Source organism: Mustelus asterias, chromosome 14 (assembly GCF_964213995.1).
Source record: "Mustelus asterias chromosome 14, sMusAst1.hap1.1, whole genome shotgun sequence".
In the NCBI taxonomy this organism is placed as follows: Eukaryota; Metazoa; Chordata; class Chondrichthyes; order Carcharhiniformes; family Triakidae; genus Mustelus; species Mustelus asterias.
The window spans coordinates 11032835-11059151 of NC_135814.1; positions in this window are offsets into that span (position 1 = coordinate 11032835).

Genomic DNA, 26317 nt, shown 5'->3' on the forward strand with positions numbered 1-26317 from the left:
AGCACTGCTCCTTCGTCAGATGCAGTGGAAATGTGCTCTCAAACAGTGCAAACAGACACAAAATCAAGTTGCAGAATACTGATTAGAATGCGAATCCCTACAACCAGCCAGGTCTTAAAGGTACAGACAATGTGGGTGGAGGGAGCATTAAACACAGGTTAAAGAGATGTGTATTGTCTCCAGAGAGAACAGCTAGTGAGATTCTGCAAGCCCAGGAGGCAAGCTGTGGGGGTCACTGACCTGGCTGGTTGTAGGGATTCACATTCTAAACAATATTCTGCAACTTGATTTTGTGTCTGTTTGCACTGTTTGAGAGCACATTTCCACTCCATCTGACGAAGGAGCAGTGCTCCGAAAGCTTATGGTATTTGCTACCAAATAAACCTATTGGACTTTAACCTGGTGTTGTGAGACTTCTTACCTTATTAATAAAGCCCAGAATAGCGTATGCTTTATTAACTGCTCTCTCCACCTGTCCTACCACCTTCAATGATCAAGGCACATATACACCCAGGCACCTCTGCCCCTGCACATCGTTTTACCCCATATTTAATATTGTCTCGCTATGTTCTTCCTACCAGAATGAATCGCCTCACACTTGTCCACATTGAACTTCATCTGCCACCTATCTGCCCACTCCACCAGCTTTTCTATGTCTTTTTGAAGCTCTACACTGTCCTTTTCACAGTTTACAATTCATCCAAGTTTAGTATCATCTGCAAACTTAGAAACTGTCCCCTGCACACCGAGATCTAGGTCATTAACATGCATCAGGAAAAGCAAGAGTCCCAATACCAACCCTTGGGGAACACCACAGCAAACCTTCATCCAGCTGAAAAAATTCCATTGACCATTACTCTCTGCTAGCTATTATCCAGTCAATTTTGTATCCACATTGCTACTGTCCCCTTTATTCCATGAGACGCTACTACCTCTGATCCCCGCCCAAGGCCTGAGCAAGGTTACATTTTGGGATTCCTTCCCCCCCCCCACGCCCCTGAACTTTGCCCACCCACCTGAAAATTGAGGCTGGGTGGGAAATGGCCCTTACACAGTCAACAATTGTTCACATGACGGCCCCAACTCGGGTACGGGGGAGGCTGGCCTAGGCCTCGCCATTCCCAGTGTGAAATTGCGGAGAGGTCAAGGGGAGTGGAAGCCCAGTTGGAAGGACATCTGAAATGTTATCCCCCCCCCCCCCAACACTTGCCTGCAATCCCATTGGCTGGGAAGTGCGGGGGGGGGGGGGGGGGGGGGGGGGGAGAGCGGGTGAATGATCAAATTCCTCCCAGTGGGATTCTATGAAGGGGACTGTATCATGTGAATGGAGGCAGATTCAATAACAACTTCCAATGTGGAATTAGATAAATATTTGAAGGAAGGAAACCTCTTAAATGATAAATCTTTAAACAGAAATTTAGTTAAAAATTCCAGGGTCTTCCTCTTTGAAAAATATCAAATCCTAGCGATTCCCCGGCCTGCTATGTAAAGTTGGATTAGAGTGTACGTAAGTATTTGATCACTGCTAACCAAGTTACATATTCTCCGCAAAATGTTGAATTTTTCATTTCCAGGGGTTTCTAACAGACAAATAATGTGGTCTGACAATTATAAAAGATTTAGAACCATGTAATCCTCGAATAATATACCAATGAATGAGGCCACTTGACTCAAAGACTCTGCGGCTACTCCTTTTAAAAAGCAGTATCATTCTTTCCCCTTACCTTGGCAGTTTCACCTTCAATTATTTATCCAATTTGTCTTTTGGAGATTGAATTGGTTTCCGTTATCCTGTTACTTCCTTGCACGATTTTTTTAAAGTAGAAAGGATATTGGTAAGTGAGTAGGCCTGTGTATAATTGCCATTCTCCATTCCTAATGGTGAAAATGTCTCCATTGGAAACTTTACCATCAAGAATCAATTTTGGGTCTTGGCAAAATCCACCCCCAATTGTTCACCCGAAGCCATTTCTCATAGAATCCCGACAGTACAGAAGGAGACCCATCGAGTCTTTGCCAACCACAATCCTACCCAGGCCCTATTCCCGTAACCCCACACATTTATCCAGCTAATCCCCCTGACACTAGGGTCCAATTAACCTAACCCGCACATCTTTGGACTGTGAGAGGAAACCGGAGCACCCGGAGGAAACCCACGCAGACGCGGGGAGAACGTGCAAACTCCACATAGACAGTGACCCGAGGCCGGAATTGAACCCTGTTCCCTGGCATTGTGAGGCAGCAGTGCTAACCACTGTGCCGCCGTGCCACCCATTTATTATCCTTCCTTCTCCAAAAAGATCTCCATTGACATGTGTGGCCAAATTCCCCTCCAACTCGATTTTGTTTGCCAATGACACCACCGTAGTGGGTCGGATCTCAAACAATGATGAGATGGAGTACAGGAAAGAGATGGAGAATCTAGTCAACTGGTGCAACAACAATAATCTCTCCCTCAATGTCAACAAAACAAAGGAGATAGTCATCGACTTCAGGAAGCGTAGTGAAGGACATGCCCCTGTCTACATCAATGGGGACGAAGTAGAAATGGTCGAGGGCTTCAAGTTTCTCGGTGTCCAGATCGCCAACAACTTGTCCACCAACGCCTCTACTTTCTGATGAGGCTAAGGAAATTTGACACGTCCGCTATGACTCTCACCAACTTTTATAGATGCACCATAGAAAGCATTCTTTCCGGTTGTATCACAGCTTGGTATGGCTCCTGCTCTGCCCAAGATCGCAAGAAACTACAAAGGGTCATGAACGAAGCCCAGACCATCACACAAACCAGCCTCCCATGCATTGACTCTTTCTACACTTCCCGTTGCCTTGGAAAAGCAACCAGCATTATCAAGGACCCTAACCACCCCGGACATACTCTCTTCCATTTTCTTCCATCAGGAAAAAGATGCACAGGTCTGAGGTCACGTATCAACTGACTCAAGAACAGCTTCTTCCCTGCTGCCATCGGACTTTTGAATGGACCTACCTTACATTAAGTTGTTGTTTTCTCTACAATCTAGCTATGACTGTAACACTACATTCTGCACCCTCTCCTTTCCTTCCCTATGTACGGGATGCTTAGTCTGTATAGTGCGCAAGGAACAATACAGTTCACTGTATACTAATATGTGTGACAATAATGAATCAAATCAAATCAGGGCTGGGTTTTCATCTGATGAAGTGGGAAGCTGAAGTTGGGAAGTTCAGGAGCCATGCTGAGATGAAATTAAATGAAGTTCTCGGTATCTTTTACAGATTTCACTGTATATAAAAAAGAGTTTCATTCACAATGTATTTAAATCCCCTCAAGTACGTATTCCTTTATAAAAACAATCATTTGTATTAATAACCCCAATCAGAGATAACTAATTCTTTAATAACCAGTTGGAGCGGTCAACCTTAAAGGATTGTTGCTCTTTCTTCAAGGTGAAGATGACCATGTCCATCCTTGCTGTGTTTGGTGGGGTTCCAGTGGGTATGTGGTTGATTGCTCAGGCTGATCTGTCTTCTGAAAGTTCTGCTGCAAAGAGGACAGGATACCACACATGACTGAATTTTGGATAAGTTACTGGTTTGGGATTTGCTTTCCTTGCCATTTCTCCCTGTCTCTGATATGTGCTTACTTAAATGATGAACAAAAGTAGTCAAAGATCAGAGTCAGATTACTTCTACAAAAATTATTGTAAATATTTCAAATGAACATATAAACCAAGTGACAAGAGTAGGCCATTCGGCCCCTCAAGCCTGGAGAGATGGGCTGAGCCTTTCAATAACTCCCTCAACAGAGCATCCCACATCAGTGACAAAGCTGTAAATGGGCTGCCCCAGATTAACACCAACCCTGCTCTGGGGACTCCACCCACACTGTTGGAAATAGAGGAAGCTGTACAGAAATTCATAGAATCATAAACTTCCTACAGTACAGAAGGAGGCCATTCGGTCCATCAAGCCTGCACCGAAACAATCCCACCCCATCCCCGTAACCCCACATATTTACCCTGCTAATCTCCCCAAAACTAGGGTCAATTTAGCATGGTCAATCAACCTAACCCGCATATCTTTGGACTGTGGGAGGAAACCGGAGCACCCGGAGGAAACCCACGCAGACACGGGGAGAAAGTTCAAACTCCACACAGACAGTGACCCAAGCTGGGTATCGAACCCGGGTCCCTGGCGCTGTGAGGCAGTAGTGCCACCACACCGCCCCGATCAAGTGACAAACCCCCTGGAGCCAATTGAATTCCATGAGAGATCTGTCAATTTGGTGGATCATAGCTGCTCAGAAAACTCTTCTAGTCCACATGGAAGCAAAGAGAACTTCCACAAGACTTTAAAGATGCCTTCACTGTTCACATCTACAAACGCAATGGCAACCACCAGCCCTGCGACAATCACAGAGAAATATCTCTCCTGTCCATTGCTGATAAGATCCTTGTTACAATCCTTCTGAAGCAGCTCATATTACACCTCGAGCAGGGTCTACTACCAGAGAGCCAATGTGGTTTCAGAAAAGGTTGGGGAAACATTGATTTGATGTTTGCTGCTCGCCAACTGCAAGAGGAGTGCCAAGAACAAAATGCTGACCTCTACACCACCCTTGCTAACCTAACCAAAGCATTTGGCACTGTCAGCAGTCAAGGTTTCTGGAAGATCATGGGCAATTTTGGATGTCCGGTCAAATTCATTCAGATGGTTTGACAGTTGCACAATGGCACGCAAGCCCGCGTCCTTGATGGCAATCAGACTCCGGCTCCCTTCCCTGTCACCAATGGGTTGAAACAAGGCTACGCACTGGTATAAGCCCTCTTCAGCATCATGTTCTCAGCCATGCTTATTGGCCCTTCCAGGATGAAGACCTAGGTATAGACATCAAGTACTGAATAGGTAGCAAACTCATCAACCTGTAATACCCCCAGGCCAAGACCAACGTCCTCACTGGCAGATTGTGTGACTTTCTATTTGCTGACGACTGTGCACTAAATGCTGGAAGTGAGGTAGACATGCAACATATTTTGGAGCTGTTCTCCACATCCTGTAATAACTCCAGTCTCACCATCAGCACAAAAGAAGACAGGAGTCATGTTCAAACCTGCTCCAGGAAAACTCTATCAAGAGTTGACAGTGAGAGTAAATGACCAGAAGCTGACAGCTGTGGACACGTTCACCCACCGAGGCAGTACTCTCTCACGCTGTGTTCATACTGATGACGAGACCGGTGCCAGGATTGCCAAGGCCAGTGTGTCCTTCGGAAGACTTCGCTATTCAGTATGGGGAATGTAGAGGGCGAGTCTAAATCCCAAGCTCAAGGTCTACCAAGCAGTTGTCCTCTCCACTCCACCCACAGGTGAGATCTGGACCCAGCGACATGCCAAGAAAATCAATCGCTTCCACCTTTGCTGCCTCCACAAGCTCCTCAACATCAAGTGGCAAGACAGATTCCAGACACAGAGGTCCTCAGGAGAACTGGCATGGTCAGCATCTTCACAATGTTACAACACAAACTGTTCAAATGGGCTGGACGTGTCACCAGAATGCCTGACAACCGAATCCCGAAGCAAATCTTCTGCGGTGAACTGCAGAATGGAGCACGCTCCCGTGGTGGCCATAAGAAAAGCTCCAAGGATGCCCTGACAATCTCCCTCAAGGATTTTAAGATTGACACTGACCCTTACCCAGGATCACTCAGCCTGGAGGAGTGCAATTACAACGGCACATCAACACACAAGGAAAACAGATAGTTTCAATCCAAAACAAGATTAAGGCTCGTAAAAACCATCAGAACATTACCCTCAACTATCTGCCAGCCTCACTGTGCCACCCTCACTGCACTAGAACTTTTTGTGCCAAGATAGAACACATCGGCCACCTTCACACCCACACAGCCCAACGCCGGGATGACAATGAAGATGGTGTTCTCTAATACTGAAGAACGAATGATGAAGACTCAAAGAGCAGAAATAGACAACTTCTACAAAAATTATCATCTATATTTCATACAAAACAAGGGACAGGAGTAGGCCATTCAGCCCCTCGAACCCGCTCCACCATTTAATAAGATCATGGCTGATCCGACAGTAACCTCATGATCTTTATCCTGCCCACCCCTGATAACCTTCCACCCCCTTGCTCACCGAGAACCTACCCACTTCTGTCTTAAAAAGATTTGAAGTTGTTTTCAGGAAGGGAGTTCCAAAGACTCATGGCACTCTGAGAGAAAAATTTCGCCTCATCTCCTTTTTAAATGGGTCACCTCATTTTTAGCAGTGACCCCTTAGTTCTGGATTATTCCACAAGAGGAAACATCCTCTCCACATCCGCTTTGTCAACTCCACTGGATCTTTATGTTTCAATCAAGTTGCCTCATACTCTGACTCTTGCTTTTGATTGTTATTTGATTTATTAATGTCACATGTATTAGTATACAGTGAAAAGTATTGTTTCTTGCGTGCTATACAGACAAAACATACCGTTCATTCAGAAGGAAACGAGAGAGTGCAGAATGTAGTGTTGCAGTCATAGCTAGGGTGTAGAGAAAGATCAACTTAGTGCAAAGTAGGTCCATTCAAAAGTCTGACAACAGCAGGGAAGAGGCTGTTCTTGAATTTGTTGGCACGTGACCTCAGGCTTTTGTATCTTTTTCCCAACGGAAGAAGGTGGAAGACAACTCACTCATTCCCGGCATTAGCCTGGTAATCATCCTATGAACTTAAGTATTTCCAATGCTAAGAGCTTTCTGATCATTCAGATTTTGCACATATTCTGTCCAATATTTCAACATGTGGAGATGCCGGCGTTGGACTGGGGTAAACACAGTAAGAAGTTTAACAACACCAGGTTAAAGTCCAACAGGTTTATTTGGTAGCAAAAGCCACACAAGCTTTCGGAGCTGCAAGCCCCTTCTTCAGGTGAGTGGGAATTCTGTTCACAAACAGAGCATATAAAGACACAACCTCAATTTACATGAATAATGAATAAGAAACAAAACAATGAACACATTGTTTTGTTTCTTAAAGACTTGATTAGTTGTAAGTATTCGCATTCCAACCATTATTCATGTAAATTGAGGTTGTGTCTTTATATGCTCTGTTTGTGAACAGAATTCCCACTCACCTGAAGAAGGGGCTTGCAGCTCCAAAAGCTTGTGTGGCTTTTGCTACCAAATAAACCTGTTGGATTTTAACCTGGTGTTGTTAAACTTCTTACAATATTTCAACACACATTGATGGAGGGGTGACCAGACTTTTATTAATGGTCCATCTCCAACCATTGCCCACTGCAATGTCAGTCTGCTATTTGGCTTTGGCTAATCCTAGCCATCTCAGCACGCATCGTTCCACAATCAGTTCAAGATTTCCTTATCAGGAAGCTTGTTCCTCATCATGCAAGGACAATGATGCCTAGCAGTGTGCATGTGTGTTGCATATGATATTTGGTGATGCCCATGCCTGTTGTACAATCTGTGTATCGCAATGAAGGAAGATATGTGTGCTTGCAAAATTAAAGCCTTTGTTGCTTCTGAGTAAATGAAAACATATCTGATGTAACGACCACGGTCAAAATTTTCGGAAGGTAACGGGACGAAAAGAGCGCCTCACCTGCCTGCCTTGTTACACCAACCCGAGAGAGAGAAGCCACTGTAACTGTAGCCTCTGCTGCAATAGGATTAACCTGCAATGTACAGTTCCTGAGTAAGAACAAGTACTATCAGTCATATCAGCTGCATGATTAATGAGAGCCGAAGAAGGAAGCCATGCACAAATAGCAAAGGTCTATTACTGCTTAGGTATGAGATTGATTACACAACCCTGTTATTGGAAAACCTTTCTATATTGGGACTGTCCATGAGAAATAATTATCCCACGGAATTATTCATTAATTGCCTCGAGGATGCAAAGATTTCACCTCTTTATTATGAGGCTCTTGTCTGCAATTTTCACAAGTACAGTCAGGTAGGGCTCAAACTTTTCCAATATTACAGAAATTTATATTTGGAGCGGCGCAGTGGCATAGTGGTAAGCACGGCTACCTCACAGCACCAGAGACCCCGGTTCAATTCCAACCTTGGGTGTCTGTCTGTGTGGAGTTTGCACATCCTCCCCGTGTCTGCGTGGGTTTCCTCCGGGTGCTCCGGTTTCCTCCCACTTTCCAAAGATGTGTGGGTTAGGCTGATTGGCCATGCTAAATTGCCCCTTAGTGTCAGGGGATTAGCAGGGTAACTATGTGGGGTTATGGGAATGGGACCTGGGTGGGATTGTGGTCAGTGCAGACTCGATGGGCCAAATGGCCTCCTTCTGCACTGTAAGGGTTCTATGTCCTTCTTCGAAGCACACTAGCAAGAGTCCAGTGACGAGATAAGGGGCGAGCTTCAAGAAAATGAGATGCTTGTTGTTTGTAGAACAGTGTACACAGGGATGGACTGTGAGCTCCCAGCTGGATAGTGGACTGACCGCATTCTAGGCTGTGGCATGGGGAAGGGACGGTTTTGAAATGGACTGCTATTAAAAAAGCATTCATTCAATGATACAACATCATTAGCCCTACAACCACATGTGGGATAGCGGGAAATATAGAAGTATAGTGTCCAGCCTTCAGCTGGAACAGATCGCCAAGATAATATCTTGGGTGTAGAAGGAGGCGTGGGAAAGCTTCCTCGAATCTGTGATTCCTTTTGGTCTGACAGATTGCCCGTGGCAAAAATGTCAAACTTGATCTGCCTGAATTGAAAGGGAAATTCATGTTTCTTGACTGTTGGTTGCTTTTCATCCCACATAGAAATCTCTATTAGTCAAAAGTACATCTCAAGCCGTGAATATAACATCTAATACGTGACAAGAGCAGGGGAAATATCAGCAGGGGCGGCCCTTTCTCGAGTCTACTCAGGGCTGATTTTCTGCATCAACTGCCCTATTCCCATATCTCTTGAACCTAATCAAGCATCCACAGCCCTCTGGCACAGAGAATTACAAATATTCACATTTTTCCTCATCATCCTAAATGACATCCATTTGATGTCAAGTAGCTCTCTAAAAGAAAGCATTAGTTCTTCACCAAGCACTGACGCACTCTGCAGGTCAGGTCACCTGAAAGCGAAATCACCTATCCCTTATCCTTAGACTATGGGCGGGATTCTACAGCCTCACCCAGGCGGGACCGGAAATTCCCACCCGAGGGTCAACGGTCATTTCCATTGTCTGACACCCGCCCTCGCCGATTCTGTGGTGGGCAGGGTGGTAGAGTTCCAGCCTATGATCCATAGGAACCAACCTCTTATCCCTGTCAAATCATTCTAACATTTTATTTTCACATATCATTGAGATTAGGAAATAATAATTCTCTCATGCGATTTGGCAAGAGCAGCATTTGTTGCCCTAATTGCCCCTGAGCTGAGTGGGCTAGCTCAGCCATTCCAGAGGGAAGTTAAGGGTCAGTCACATTGCTGGTAGTTGGAGGTTTGGAGTCACATCTGCCATGGTGGGATTTGAACCTGGGTCTCCAGAACATTATCATGGTTCTCTGGATTGCTGTCCCAGCAACAATACCACGAGACCACTGCCTCCACGAAAGATCGAATGGAAAATTTATATCTTGCATGTCTAAGAGCAAAAGGTAAACTCAGACATCTGTTGAGAGGAGAGCTTCTTTTCACCGACGATGCAATGTTTATGTCACACACAGTCAGGGTGGGACAATGTTTATGTTGCTCACGGTCAGGGTGGGACAATGTTTATGTTGCTCACGGTCAGGGTGGGACAATGTTTATCTCACACACAGTCAGGGTGGGACGTTGACAACTTTGCAATAGCTTACCACAAGAGTGTAATAGATTTGAACTAAACATCCGCCTAAGACAGAGCATGCTGATGGCATAGGGTGTGCTTGCAAACATCTTAATAGCTAGCACCCCTTCACCAGGTTAAAGTCCAACAGGTTCATTTGAAATCAGGAGCTTTCAGAGCATTGCTCCTTCAGCAGGTGAGTGGGATCCAGATCACCAGCAACCTCTCCTGGTCCCCTCCATGCCGACTCTATAGTTAAGAAAATCCACCAACGTCTCTACTTTCTCAGAAGACGAAGAAAATTCAGCATGTCCCCTACGACTCTCATCAACTTTTACAGATGCACCACCGAAAGCATTCTTTTCTAGTTCTATCACAGCTTGGTATGGCTCCTGCTCTGCCCAAGACCGCAAGAAACTACAAAAGGTCATGAACAGAGCCCAGCCCATCACACAAAACAGCCTCCCATCTTTTGACTCGGTCTTCACTTCCCGCTGCCTCGGCAAAGCAGCCAGCGTAATTCAGGACCCCACGCACCCTGGACACTTTTTGAATCATAGAATCCCTACAGTATTAAACTAGAAAGAGTGCAGAAAAGATTTACTAGGATGCTACCGGGACTTGATGGATTGAGTTATAAGGAGAGGCTGAATAGACTGGGACTTTTTTCTCTGGAGCGTAGGAGGCTGAGGGGTGATCTTATAGAGGTCCATAAAATAATGGGGGGCATAGGCAAAGTAGATAGTCAATATCTTTTCCCAAAAGTAGGGGAGTCTAAAACTAGAGGGCATAGGTTTAAGGTGAGAGGGGAGAGATACAAAAGTATCCAGAGGGGCAATTTTTTCACACAGAGGGTGGTGAGTGTCTGGAACAGGCTGCCAGAGGTAGTAGTAGAGGCAGGTACAATTTTATCTTTTAAAAAGCATTTAGATAGTTACATGGTACGATGGGTATAGAGGGATATGGGCCAAATGTGGGCAATTGGGATTAGCTGAGGAATTTAAAAAAAAATAAGGGCGACATGGACAAGTTGGGCTGAAGGGCCTCCTTCTGTAGAGTCATAGAGTCATAGAGGTTTACAGCATGGAAACAGGCCCTTCAGCCCATCAAGTCTGCGTCGACCACAATCCCACCAGGCCCTTTTCCCGTAACCCCATACATTTACCCTGCTAATCCCGCTGACATTAAGGGTCAATTTAGCATGGCCAATCAACCTAACCCACACATCTTTGGACTGTGGGAGGAAACCACGTTTAAATCACGGATAGATGGATTCCTGATCGGTAAGGGAATTAGGGGTTATAGGGATCAGGTGGGTAAGTGGAACTGATCCACTTCAGATCAGCCATGATCTTATTGAATGGCAGGGAAGGCTCCAGGGGCTAGATGGCCTACTCCTGCTCCTATTTCTTATGTTCTTATAAACCAGAGCACCCGAAGAAACCCACGCAGACACGAGGAGAATGTGCAAACTCCACACAGACAGTGACCCTGGCGCTGTGAGGCAGCAGTGCTAATCACTGTGCCACAGTGCCACCTCTTCCACCTTCTTTGGTCAGGGAAAAGATACAAAAGCCTGAGGACACATACCAGCCAACTCAAGAACAGCTTCTTCTCTGCTGCCATCAGACTTTTGAATGAACCTACCTCGCAATAAGTTGATCTTTCTTTACACCCTCGCTCTGACTGTAACACTACATTCTGCACTCTCTCCTTTCCTTCTCTATGTACAGTATGCTTTACTGGTGGCACGATGGCACAGTGGTTAGCACTGCTGCCTCACAGTGCCAGGGACCTGGGTTCGATTCCCGACTTGGGTCACTGTCTGTGTGGAGTTTGCATGTTCTCCCCGTGTCTGCATGGGTTTCCTCCAGGTGCTCCGGTTTCCCCCCACAGTCTGAAAGACGTGCTGGTTAGGTGCATTGGTCATGCTAAATTCTCCCTCAGTGTACCCGAACAGGCTCCGGAGTGTGGTAACTGGGGGATTTACACAGTAACTTCATTGCAGTGTTAATGGAAGCCTACTTGTGACATTAATAAATAAACTTAAACTTGTCTGTATAGCATGCAAGAAACAGTACTTTCAACTGTACACTAATACATGTGACAATAAATCAAATTAAATCAAAATAACTCAGTGCCTGTGGAATAATAGGGTTGCGGGTGTGGGTAGTGGGGGGAGGGGGTTTGGAATGGGTGGTGTAAGATTCTCAAGATGACCTTCCCACCACCCTCTTCCTTGCCCTGTCCATAGTTTTACAGTGGGATAGCTGGGGCCTCGGTGTTCAAATGCAGGTGCGGTGGAGGGCCATTGGCAGGGGAGTGGGGGTGGAGGAGGTGGGTGGGAAGGGAGCCTGGCAAGTCACCCTATTTAGGCCTCGGACAGAAAATAGGAGGCAGCTCTCTCAAGGGCTTCCCCTCCACATTGGGAGCTAACTCCATGAGGCCTGCCTCCCCCACCCATTTCCCCCACCCGTACTGGTGCTTCTTTCCTTCCCGGACTCTCCATGAACCCCACCCCACCAGGAGACCATCCGCACCAGCCTTGTGCTGGACTCCGGGACTTAAAATCAGGGGACTGACTGCAGTCCCAATTCTGGCCAGTGCCAATCAAATTGGCCTGCAGCTCTGAGGCAGGACTTGGTCCTGAGTGAATATCCTTGGAGGATGAAATGGCTGAAGGACAGCTAGTATCGAAGGGGGATGTGTTCCCCGCCAGCTCTTTGGATAATAGGGTGGGAAACCCTGCCATTGGAAAAATTCTGTCCATTGAATTTTGCAATACAATTTGGCCCATCATGTCTTTGCCAGTTCTATGAATGAGATGTCCAATTAATCACACTCCCCGAAGCTTGCCCCATGACATGAACCATTTCCTCTTCAAGTATTTACCCAATTCCCTTTTGAAAGTGATTGCTTCCACCAGCTTTGAAGGCAGTGCGTTCTAGACCATGACAACGAAAATCATAGAATCCTACAGTGCAGAAGGAGGCCATTCGGTCGGTCGAGTCTGCACCGACAACAATCCCACCAAGGCCCTATTCCCATAACCCCATGTATTTACCCAACTAATCCCCCTGACACTAAGGGGCAATTTAGCAAGGCCAATCCACCTAACCCGCACATCTTTGGAGTGTGGGAGGAAACCGGAGCACCCGGAGGAAACCCACACAGACACGGGGAGAAAGTACAAACTCCACACAGCCAGTGACCTGAGAATCGAACCCGGGTCCCTGGAGCAGGGAGGCAGCAGTACTGACCACTGCGCCGCCCGACTCGAACAAGTGTTCGAGCATTCTCCACATCGCCCCTCTGGGCTCTTTTGATCACCGTCCCAAGTCCGAGTCCTCTCATTGAAACTAGAAGCAGGAGGAGGCCATTCAGCCCTTCGAGCCATTCAGTTTGATCATGGCTGACCATCGAACTCAATATCCTGATCCCCCACCCACCCCCCTTCCTCCCATATCCCTCATTACTGACCTTCCCGTCAGTGGGAAAAGTTTCTCCTCATCTATTCCACCAAATGTTTCATAATTTTGAAGGCTGCTATTAAATCTCCCCTTCACCTTCTCTGCCACGTGGAGAGCAATCTTGTCATAATTCCACGGAGGCGAAAGTCCCGTCACCAAGTTACTTTATTTACACCATACATCTGTACACGGCCAGCTCGCCAGGTGCTCCTTGCTGAATGTAGGCTGGGAGTCTGACACACCTGCTTTAAATAGGGGAGCATGAGGCTCCCTGATTTAACCATCAATTAGGACTCATCAGGTATTTCTTTTGATACCAACATAATAAACAAACTCAAATTAACTTAGGGACAAATTAAACGGGGCAGCTCCCCAAAAGGAAGGGGGGAACAGCCCGAACCAAAAACAAAGTCGAAAGGAAACTTAAAACGTCAAACCAAAAGGTGATTATCAGGGTCGATAATACACCCCAGTCCCTGCGGTGCCCAGCGGGCGCGGAAGGGGGACTCATCAGGTAGTTCATACCCCAGCAAGCCAACCTCATTAGCCTGGCCGAAGTCACCACAAATCTCCAGTCTGTTGAGATAACTGATGTGCCGACGTTTCGGGTGCCACTGGTTTTGAACCGCTTGTCGGGTTGCATCGCACTCATGCTCGCTGAGAATGGAGGACGATTTCTCGGGGAGGTTTTTTTTGCCCCATCTGTGGCAAAATCGCAAAGTGGTTTAACAATAAAAAAAATGAAGCTTTCCTTCAGCAGGTTCAGCACCGTGGCAGAATGTTTGGTGGCAGCAAAAGGGTTAATGTTAATAAATGGAAAACAAAAAACACAGAAAGCTGAGACATTATGTAACCGGGCGCATTTTGTTAAATCAATTTTACAGTCAGTATTTCAATTATAGGAAGCCTTGACTTGTCCTTGTGTGCAGGTGACACTTGATTAAGGTACTTGATGGCAACGTCCAATCATTTCTGCCTCTACAGTCAGTCTTCAATATTTATGTGTTGTTCCTGCAGCAGTGATTAATCGGAATACATAAATTCATCCCTGATTGACTTTTCTCAATGCTAATTACGATAAAACCATCTGCATAAAATCACTCAGTCCAGCCGCTTATTTTCTGTGCAGAAATTGCTTCAGTGCTCCCCTGTAAAATGCTCTACTTTTCTTGATTTTAAAAATAGAATGGGTCTTAATAGCAGCCGGAGGAATCGTGAGTTCTCAGCCTCTTTCTTTCGATCAGCATAGATCACACTTAATAACAGGAAATCAAAATCCCCTTTCGCAAAAAAAACAGCTCTGATCAGGTGAAGGATGTGGAGCAGTGTGGAATACAAGAGATTTGTTTCAAGTATGTAGCATTAGCATCAAGTGCGGGTCAGGTGTGCTGCGCTTAGAAACAGATGAATGCTCCTTATACTCTGCTCCAATTATGTCTCAGGTACACACACACTCAAACACACACACACACACTCTCACACACTCATACACACACACACACACACTCACACTCACACACTCATACACACACACACATACACACACACACTCATACACACACTCACACATACACACACACACTAACACACTCACTCACACACATCCTGTCTCACACTCACACACACACACACACACACACATCCTCTCTCTCACATGCACACACGCACACTCACACGCACACATCCTCTCTCTCACACTCACACACACACATAAATCCTCTCTCTCACACTCACTCACACACACACTCACACACTCATACACACACACTCACACTCACACACACACACATCCTCTCACACTCACTCACACACACATCCTCTCTCTCTCTCACACACACACACACACTCACACTCACACTCACACACACTAACACACACACACACACACACAGACACACACCCATACACTCACACAGATACTCACACACTCATATGCACACACACACACTCACACACACTAACACACACACACACACACACACACCCATACACTCACACAGATACTCACACACTCATATGCACACACACACTCACACTCTCATTTACACACACACAATCGGATACATACTCATATACAAGCGCGCACACACATGTGCGTGCATACACGCGTGGACACACATGCATGCACATATGCATATGTGCACACACATATATGCACACACACGATCACATGCACACACAGTCACACACGCGCATACACAGACACGTGTGCACATGCACACATGCGCGTACACACATTCAAGGGTTGTCCCCCCCCCAGTGTCCATCAACTGATACCACAGAAACAGATTATCTGGACATTATTTGATTACTGCGTGTGGGAGCTTACTGTGGATAAATTGATGGTAATGATTCCTAAATTACAGCCCTGAGTCCAATTTTTCAAAAACATTTCCTTAACTGGCTGTAAAGAGCTTTGGGAATTCCTCACGCTGGGAATGAAGATGCTTTGTCAATGCAAGTTCTTATATTTGTCCCCACATTGTTTTTTTTCTGATATTCCACTGTCTACTCCAGAAGGTGCTGAGTTGCTGCTTTCTGAATTTCAGACTCCTACCACACATCTGTGTGGTCAGACTGAAAACGTCAGCGGGTGATTTGATTGTGGGGCTACCACAGTTCGGTCTGATTCTTAGACCTGCATTTCCGAACAGATGCCATCGGAGAGAGATTAGGAGCAAAAACTCAAGCTGCTTTTAGTTCTCTTCCATCGCTGCCTAAGGAAAGATCTGAAGCAGTGTCGCTACAGAGCAGAGATCTGGCAAGTCAAAACCCTTCCGCATGTCCCTCTGGACTCTAACCCATTTATCTGAGTTATATAACTTGCCTCGTGGCTGTCAAGTGAATGTGGAATTCCAAAGGAGCTGCCCTTAAAAGGCCAGAGCTCCAATAAAGATTTAGTTTAAGAAGATTGGCCTATTGTGCAGTTTAGAAATTCTTTAATTTCATTCTTCTTTCCCCCCTCTCCACAGAAATGAATGTCATGTAGTTTATGTAGGCTCAAGAAGGAAAACAGTCCTTCAGTTCTCCCGTTCTCTTTTCCAACCTGTTCTAGTTCTCTAACCCAATAAGGCCTTTGTATTGCTACAACCTGCGTCAGGTCCACACCTGCCTTGCCTCTTAACTATGGAATATCCTCCCTAAAACTCCCTGCCCCCTATTTCCCTTCCTTTCAGACACTCCTTAAAACCTATCTCTTTGTCTACTTGTCCTATTTTCTGGATTGGTGTCAAATTTTCTTTGCCACCGCTCTTGTGGAGCACCTTGGGCCATTTCACTATATTAAAGATGCTATATGAATGCAAGTTTGATAGACTCCCCTACTGTGCAAAAAGAGGCCATCCGGCTCATCGTGTCTGCACTGACTCTCCGAAAGAGCACCGCACCCAGGTGCTTCCCTTTGCCCCATCCCCGTAACCCCATGCATTGACCATAGCTAATCTCGCTAACCTAGACGTCTCTGGACACATAAGGGGTAATTTACCATAGCCAATCCACTTAAACTGCACATCTTTGGACTGTGGGATGAAACCGGAGCACCTGGAGGTAACCCACGCAGATATGGGGAGAACGTGCAAACTTCACACGGGCAGTCACCCAAGGCAGGAATCGAACCCGGGTCCCCGGCTCTGTGAGGCAACAGTGCTAACCACTGTACCACCATGCCGCCCCTTGTTGTTGAAGCTGGTGTCATGACCACATGGCCAGGTAGATGTATAGATGATGGTTGTTAGCCCCCATTTAACATCTGGGTTAAAAGGGGCAACAACCAACAGCACAGGAACAAACTCTTCCGACCTCCAAGCCTGTGTCGATCATGATGCCCTAAATTCTTTAGTTTAATTAGGGCATCATGATTGGCGCAGGCTTGGAGGGCCGAAGGGCCTGTTCCTGTGCAGTACTTTTCTTTGTTCTTATATACTTAAGTGTCTCTGAATTTGATAAGGAGCAGGAACCACGGCCTCATGCCTTTGTACCTCTCAGCCTAACCCAGATACACTGAGGTTAATTGCTGTTGCTCTCCAGCATTGCACTGGCTTAGACTGTGTGTATCTGGAACAGATCCTGAGAGCTTCCCACTCCATCTCCTTGTGTTTCATTTACTCACTGAAGAACTCTGTGAAAACTCATTCATTGCAGTGAATGCAATGTCAAATTCAAGGATGCAATTGTACATTGAATTGCAACCTAATAGCATACATCTCTGTGTCACTGGTAGCCACAGGAAATAAAGTATCAATAGGTGAAGGCAGAAATGATGTTCATTTGTCTTCGCTTGACAACTATTAGCAGCGATCACACTTACTAACGGGCTATAAACTTCAATTTGGCGCTGCAGCAAAGCTTCGGAATGGCCAAGGTGATCAAGGAGAGGTTGTTGGCTGAATCTGCTGGGGGTAGGGTGAGAGAGAGGGAAAGAAAGCAAAGACCTTGAACAAGAGTTGCATGAAAAATGACTTGCTGTATCATTTCGAACAAGGTGTAGCAGGTACACGGTTACCATTTTAGGCTCCTATCAGTTCGTTTTGTTTTATCTAATAAAGACGAAATGAAAACCAGAAAGAGTTCTGCGGTGCCGAAACAGGTAGGACACATATCTGGATTAAATGTCTTGTTCGTCAGTTTATGAACAAGTTTGAAAAGCTTGTAGCAATAATTCTTTTCCATTATTCAACCTGAATAGCAGTTCCTGGGTCATTAAGTGAGAGAATTCTATTTTCCCCTTCATGCTGAGGTGGTTTTGTATGTTAATTAACATGGCTAGATGGTCATTGCTGTTCCAGAAAACACTCTTGACAACTGTGTTTGGCAATGCGTTGAAGACATGGAAAGTTTGATCCTGAACCAGTGTTCAAATCTCACCAGACCAAGGGGAGCGTGGGGGCGGCACGGTGGCACAGTGGTTGGCACTGCTACCTTGCAGTGCCAGGGACCCGGGTTCCATTCCCGGCTTAGGTGACTGTGCGGAGTCTGCACGTTTGTCCTGTGTCTGCGTGGGTTTCCTCCGGGTGCTCCGGTTTCCTCCCACAGTCTGAAAGACATGCTGGTTAGGTGCATTGGCCATGCCAAATTTCCCCTCAGTGTACCCGAACAGGCGCCGGAGTATGGCAACTAGGGGATTTTCACAGTAACTTCATTGCAGTGTTAATGTAAGCCTACTTGTAACAATAATAATAAGTAAACTTTAAAATACTGGAAGCTAACACCTGATTTTGAAGGCTTCCGGCTGGTGTGAAAACCAAGCTGGTTCACTAATGACCTTGAGAGTAAGGACCCTTTCTGTCCTGACAGAATCTTACAATTCCAGTCCCCCATTATTATGTTGGCTCAGGTACCTCTGGTCATTGGGTTGGATAGATAATAACTTTTTGTCATGTCCCAAGAACAAATCGAAGAAAAAAATGAACATTGCTGAAAAAGAGGGACAAGCTGTTGAAATTTTTAGACTTGCACTCATCAGGACAGATGCAGGAATACCAAATTTCAAAGGGAGCAACAATTGATACTGCATGAGAAAAGGATTTCCAGATCATTCAAAAAAAATGTAAGAAAAAATAAGTTGGAGAGAGGGAGCCTCCACCTCAGGACGCCCACACCTGATCTTAACTGTAAAGGCAGTCTGTTACTGGCCCTTCAGTCTCAAGGGGTTTGCCCGCCATCCTTACTCTTTAATTAGATGGTGAGCTCTCTATTCTGACCATTAGTTGGCCAATTTGGAGAAAATCACAGCGGATGACTGTGTAGTAGAGTCATAGAATCATAGAATCCTACAGTGCAGAAGGAGGCCATTCGGCCTATCGAGTCTGCACCGACAATAATCCCACCCAGGCCCTATCCCCATAAACCCATGTCTTTACCGTAGCTAGTCCCCCCTGACAGTAAGGGGCAACTTAGCATGGCTAATCCAGCTAACCCGCACATCTTTGAACTGTGGGAGGAAACTGGAGCACCCTGAGGATACACGGGGAGAATGTGCAAACTCCTCACAGACAGTGATCCAAGCCGGGAATCGAACTTGGGTCCCTGGTGCTGTGAGGCAGCAGTGCCAATCACTGTGCCACTGTGCCACCCCCACGGCGCAGTGAAGTGGCGCAGTAGAGGTGCGCTGGGCCCATAATGGATCGAAATTATCCTCTGCATTCACAGTAACTTCATTGCATAATGTAAGCCTATTTGTGACACCAATAAATACATTTTAAAAAGCTATTTATATTTCCATTAATGCCAAAGATGGGAGATTGGTGCTGCCCACACTCACATCTGAGTCATAGAATCCCTACACTACAGAAGGAGGCCATTCGGTCCATCGAGTCTGCACCAACCATAATCCCACCCAGCCCCTATTCCTGGAACCCCACATATTTACCTTGTTAATCCCCCAACATTAGGGTCAATTTAGTATGGCCAATCAATCTAACTCTCATATTTTTGGGCTGTGGGAGGAAAGCAGAGCACCTGGAGGAAACCCACGCAGACACGGGGAGAATGTGGAAACTCCACACAGACAGTGACCTGAGGCTGGGTTTGAACCCAGGTCCCTGGCACTGTGAGGCAGCAGTGCTAACCACTGTGCCACCGTGCCGATTCGCTGCTTCTTGGCTAAGATGAGACCCGAGATCAGGTGTAATGCCAGCTCTAGTCAGCGTGGATCGCGTACATCCCTCTTGTGGGGACCATGAATTGGATTCAATTTGAATTTGTTTTTTGGAGCAAGCAACGAGATTGATTAAGGGCTTTGTCCATACTGCGCATCGGCTTTGTAAGCTCTGAGAAAGGAACAAAATTTACCTCACAAAATTCAGGCTTCTGGTCCCTATTTGACCATGTCAGTAAGGAACTCAAGCCTGTGCAGCAAGGCTTGTAGTAATCAGTAGTAATCCTTGTTGTATTTAAAAGGAAACATGCCATTTGTGGAAAAACAGTTACCTGGCAAATTCCTCTCTGACCCCAGTAAGTATTCAAAAGCGGAGATTGGTGATGGTTCAGTTTGGGTATAATTTTAACCGAACGTGCCAGATTGAGGTGATTAGCACTGCTGCCTCACAGCGCTAGGGACCTGGGTTTGATTCCTGGTTTGGGTCTGTGTGAAGTTTGCACATTCTCCCTCGTGTCTGCATGGGTTTCCTCCGGGTGCTCCGGTTTCCTCCCGCAGTCCAAAGATGTGCGGGTTAGGTGGATTGGCCGTAATAAATTGGTCCTCCGTGTCAGGGGGACCAGCTAGGGCAAATGTATGGGGTTATGGGGATAGGGCTTGGGTGGGATTGTGGCCGGTGCAGACTCGATGGGCTGATTGGCCTCCTTCTGCACTGTAGGAAATCTATGATTCTATGGATTCGATGAGACATGGAAGGACTTGAAGGAAAAGCTGGTTTTACAATCTGAGCAATGTTACTCTGCACTGATTTTTATGGAGTAAACATTAGCTGAGGCAAAAAAAAGCAGCAAATACACCTAATAGTGAGAGTTTTCTGATAGGTGGTGAGATTATAATTGCTCCCGATGTGTCTTGGTTCCATATCAATGTGCTGAGCAAAAGTATATCCACTGTTCCCCCCACCAACAGAACTCTGCATATTAAATTCCTTGATGCAGGTGCTTGGGTTTTTGTCTGGCTTTCCGCTGCTATTTTGAGGTGCTGATTCACAAAGTACTGAAGGCAATTGCAGCCAGCTGCTCCATATGGAGCCTCTCTATGATCTATATACTTTAAATAATGGATCAGAGATGGCAGGGTTAGGAACTGGCAAAGATTTCCACTAATGCCAGCCTCCTGAGTCCATGTAAGTTCATCTCAGTTCAGGCACACCGCCCTGCGGTTCATTGACTAGAGTTTGTTTTTCTATACACAAGGTTGTTTCCCCTTGTGGGAGAATCGAGGACTAGAGGGCATAATTTCAGAGTATGGGGTTATAGAGTCATAGAGATACACAGCATGGAAACAGGCCCTTCGGCCCCACTCGTCCATGCCGACCAGGTTACCTAAACTGAACCAGTCCCATTTGCCTGTATTTGGCCCATACCCCTCAAAACCTTTCCCATCCATGTACCTGTCCAAATGTCTTTTAAATGATCTAATTGTACCTGCCTCTATCACCTCCTCTGGCAGCTCATTCCATATCCGCACCACCCTCTGTGTGAAAAAGTTACCCCTCAGGTCCCTTGATTCCCTGACTGATTAAAAATCTGTCTATCTCAGCTTTGAACTTGCTTAATGAGCCAGGCCCATTTTAAATCAAAGGTGGGTTATTGGAGATGTGAAGAGCCAGGCTGTCATTCAGGGAGTTCAAGAATTCACCTGAAGAATATTTCCAACTTAACCCACCTGGCACATGAGGTTACTTTGATAGAACCTCGTATCGGAAATTTTGAGTGGAGGCTGATTAGCAACCCCTGCACTTCATGTTGAATGAAGTGAGAACTGGTTTTCGTGTCAGAGTTCACAAGTTGAAGTTACAGAACCCCTGCAGTGCAGAAGGAGGCCATTCGAACCATCAAGTCTGCACTGACTCTCTGACAGAGCATCCTACCCAGGACCACTCCCACTCTATCCCGGCAACCCCATGTATTCGCCTCGCTAATACCCGTAATTTATGCATCTTGGGATACTCAGGGGCAATTGAGCATGGCTAATCCACCTAACCTGCACATCTTTGGAATATGGGAGGAAACTGGAGCACCCGGAGGAAACCCACACAGACACAGCGAGAAAGTGCACAAAAACTGGAATCGAACCCGGGTCCCTTGTGCTGTGGGACAGCGGTGTTAACCACTGGGCCTCCAAGCCCAAGTTGTGAACATTACTGAGAGACATGTTTTTGTCTTGCATTCATTAGTGCAGGGCAAACACAACAATACCAAATTTCAAATGATCACAATTTATGCTACAGAAATTGAAGGGTGCTGAATGGTTGGCAAGTTGGTTCTGATTACTTGAAGTATTGCAATGGAAAATCAAAGGGAACTATAGTCTCTCCAAGCTCCTGGCTAATTCAAAAAAAGCGCAAGACTTAAACATATTCCCTGTGTTTGTAGGTCCCTATCTGTGATTGTATGTCGCTACTAGCAACTGTAAATGAGCCACATTACGAGTTTGATTTTGAATGGGCCTGAACTTCCTCGGAGTGACAATCAGAATTGGGTTGCCACTTCACTCCTAGTCTCTTACCAGAAATCCTAACCCGCCTGACCTTCTGATTCAGTCTGGGTGAGATCTGGGTAGTGTATTGCATCCTTGGGGCCCAGCGTTGAAATGCAGCTCCAGTCCAAGGGAAGGAAGTCATGTCCCCTTTTCGTGGCACTAGTACAATTACCATCTAAAGCTTTAATCAGGAATGTCCGAAGGAATTCCCAGCCCATCTTTGGTATATTCCCCCTGGAGTTCGGAGGTTCCGGCCCATTTATTTTGAGGTATAGCTAGTAAGCATACTGGGGATTGAAATTCTATTGTGAAAGGATCTGCATTTGGGCTGAATGGCCTCTCCTATCCCATATCATTCTGCAGTTCTATGAAATTGTGGGAATGACCCAGTGATGTGGCTCACTTTGATTGGGATAAAACACTTCTTCTTGGGCAGTGCCTCAGTATCGAGGGTGACTTGTTTCCATTCCGGGGAGGTGGGTTCTGCGGTGGTGAATAATCCAATCCTGGAGCCGCAGACTCTGCCACAGGTTTGGCAGGGTGTGTTAGATGAGGTGGGTGGGTGGGACGCTCTGGAATCTATGCTCTCTTTGATGATCCGGAAGGAACTCTTCCAGTGTAGACTGGAAGACTTGAGCGCTCACCATGGGCCATTCTAAGCAAATTAACAATTCCCAACAGGTCCTTATTTACACTGAGTCAGCTGGTCACCTGATCATCACATCATTCTGTCATTGGTTACATGGTTTACTGGGTCAGCTGACTCTTACAGTTTGTTACCATTGCTCACGTTACAACAGATCTAATGTTATCACTGGTTACATTCTACACTTTCCGCTGTTTACTCTTGGCCTCCACATGCTCCACCCGGTGAGGCTCAAGGTGATTGGCACCTTCGTCAATGCATCTTCTCCAGTTTTTGCGCATTCGAAGGCAAGCGATTCCCACATGTCGATGGAGATGTTGCATTCATTTAGGGAGACTTTCAGAGAGTCCTTGTAGCATTTCCTCTGCCCTCCTAGTGATCACTGGCCATTACGGAGCTGAGGGCAGAGCACTTGTTTCAGGAGTCTTGTGCTGGGCATGCGGGCAATGTGGCCCACCCATCGCAGCTGGTCGAGCCTTGATACTGGGGGCATTGCCCTGGAAGAGGACACTCACATTGGTATGCCCATTCTGCCAGTAGGTTTGCAGGTTTTTGTGGAGGCAATGTTGGTGATATCGCTCCAGGAATTTGAAGTGTCTGCTGTACATTTTCCATGTTTCTGATGCATACAGCAGGGCAGTGACCAGACAACTGGCAAAGATGCACTGCAGCAATTCACCAAAGACCCTTAGACAATACCTTCCAAACCCACGACCTCTTCCATCTGGAAGAACAAGGGCAGCAGATACATGGGAACACCACCACCTGCAAGTTCCCCTCCAAGCCACTCACCATCCTGACTTCACAGTCCCTGGGTCAAAATCCTGGAATTCCCTCCCTGACGGCATTGTGGGTCAACCCACAGAATACGGAATGCAGCGATTTAAGAAGGCAGCTCACCACCACCTTCTCAAGGGCAACGAGGGATGGGCAATAGATGCTGGCCAGTCAGTGACGCCCATGTCCCATGAATGAATAAGAAAAAGATCATGAAGACTGTAGGGTAGAATTTCAGCCATCGGTCCAATTGGGAAACTGCACTGCTAAAATTCATTCGCAAAATAACAAATGAGATTTTTCATGGGGTAGCGTAATAGAGGGTAATTTTATTCTTTATTTCTTCTTTCCATTCGGTAGTAATCTTTGCTGCATTTAAGAGTGACGGCTTGGTGCAGTTTTATTAATACAGCTGAAAAGGGAATTATAACCAAAAATAAGGCTGTCCAGTTCTCCTCCGAGGGAAAAAAACAGGACAAAAGAAAAAGCCATTTTCTATGATTTTCTAAAAAAGACCTATACTCAACCATTCAATGGTTTCCTCGCTGCCTGTTGATCACTTAAATAGTAAATTAAATCTTTTTTTGACACAAAAAGTTTCTTAAAATGGCCTAGCGGTATCCGTGTGCCTAAGGAAGTGAATGGAGTACAGTTATGCTGCTGTTGATGGCGAGGAAATGTTCACTAATGTCATTTAGGGAAGGAAATCTGCCATCCTGACCTGGTTTACAAGTGACTTCAGAACCACAGCAATGTGGTTGACTCTCATCTACCTCCTGGACAAGGGCATTTAGGGGTGGGCAATAAATGCTGGCCAGCCAGCAATGCCCATGTCCCATAATAAAAATAGCCGCTGGGAACCCGCACGCCCCGACCCAGGCTCAATTTTAAGGTGGAGCGTGTAGGGCCTTGGGAGAGAAGCCTGCCAATGCCCCCATTAAGGCCCTTAGGTGTCCACTTAATGGTCACTTAAAGTCCTTTTCCGACCTGAATTTTTAGGCTTGCGGGCACCAGGTAAATCATGATGCCAATCAGAAAGAGCCTCTAACCTCAACCTTGAGCAAGAAGGGTGGAGGTGCCTCAACCTGTAGGCCTCTTTCAGTTTGGGGCACCCTCTCCTCCCCTAGGAGCACCCCCCCCCCTCAAACCCCCCCAGCCTACCTCCAGACACCAAGATTACCCCTCCCCCCCGACTCCCAGAGCATCCTCTGCCCTCCTGACCCTAGGACCTCTGTACTCAGGTTGGGACACGGTGCTTCAATAACTCTGCCAACCACTGCAGCACTGTGCCTGGAGGAACCACTCCCAAGACAGGACTTCTGTCCAGGCTACTGTCCAGCCTGCTGCCAATCAGAGCTCAATTTTCTTTTATTCATTCATGGAACATGGGCGTCGCTGAGAGGCCAGCATTTATTGCCCATCCATGGCTGTGGTTCTGGAGTCACATGTAGGCCAGACCAGGTAAGGACGACAGATTTCCTTCCCTGAAGGACATTAGTGAACCAGATGGGTTTTTCCGACAATCAATAATAGTTTTGCGGTCATCAGTAGATTCTTAATTCCAGGTATTTTTTATTGAATTCAAATACCACCATCTGCCGTGGCGGGATTCGAACCCGGGTCCACAGAACATTAGCGGACTTTCATAGAATCCCAACAGTATAGAAGGAGTCCATTCGGCCCATCAAGTCTGTGCATGACCACAATCCCACCTGGATTTATAGTCTAGTGACAATGCCACGAGGCCATTGTCTCCCCTGTTGAGCATAAAATGGCGGTGGGCCTGTCAGGAGTTGGCGCGATTGCACTCGCCGTCCACTCTCAGGATGGCTGAGGACTTGACGTCCTGAAAATTCAGGCCTCGGTGTGGGAGTGGAAACAGGCCTCCTGGCTGAGGGGCAGACATGTTAACTCCGCATCATGAGTAAGACTTCAGTGACGCTCACGCAGCGATGAATATTTTGTTTGTGACCCCCCCCCCACCGCCCATTTTGGGAGAGGTCACCCTGACATTAACGGTCAAGGTGCAGGACAAATTGATCAGACACCGGGCAGCATCTCACTTAACGACCTTGTGACAGAAAGAGCAGATGTGACAGTAAACCTGACGACGGTAGTGCTGTGGTTGTTGTCATGTGACAGGACAAGAGAGGCGTTCAACAGGAGTGAAGCAAATAAAGAAGATCTGAAGAGTGGGTTGAAACATTAGAGAATCAGACAGCAGAACTGAAAGATAGACAGTGCTACAAGAGAGCAGCTGCCACGAGTAAGCTTTGAGAGCGTGACTCTGCATGAATTATTAATCGCGGTGTTGTTTCATGTTATATCTCGGGAGAGACGTGCATCCCCTTATGATTACTTTTTCCTTGTAATTCCTGATTTCAGTCATTAGAAAGGATAATTTGTGATGAGCTTTGATTCGGAATCTTATTCCAATGCTTGTGTGACCACGCTCTTAGATTTGGGTCATTTGATGCGCGATGATGAATTGCAGTGAAACTGTGAA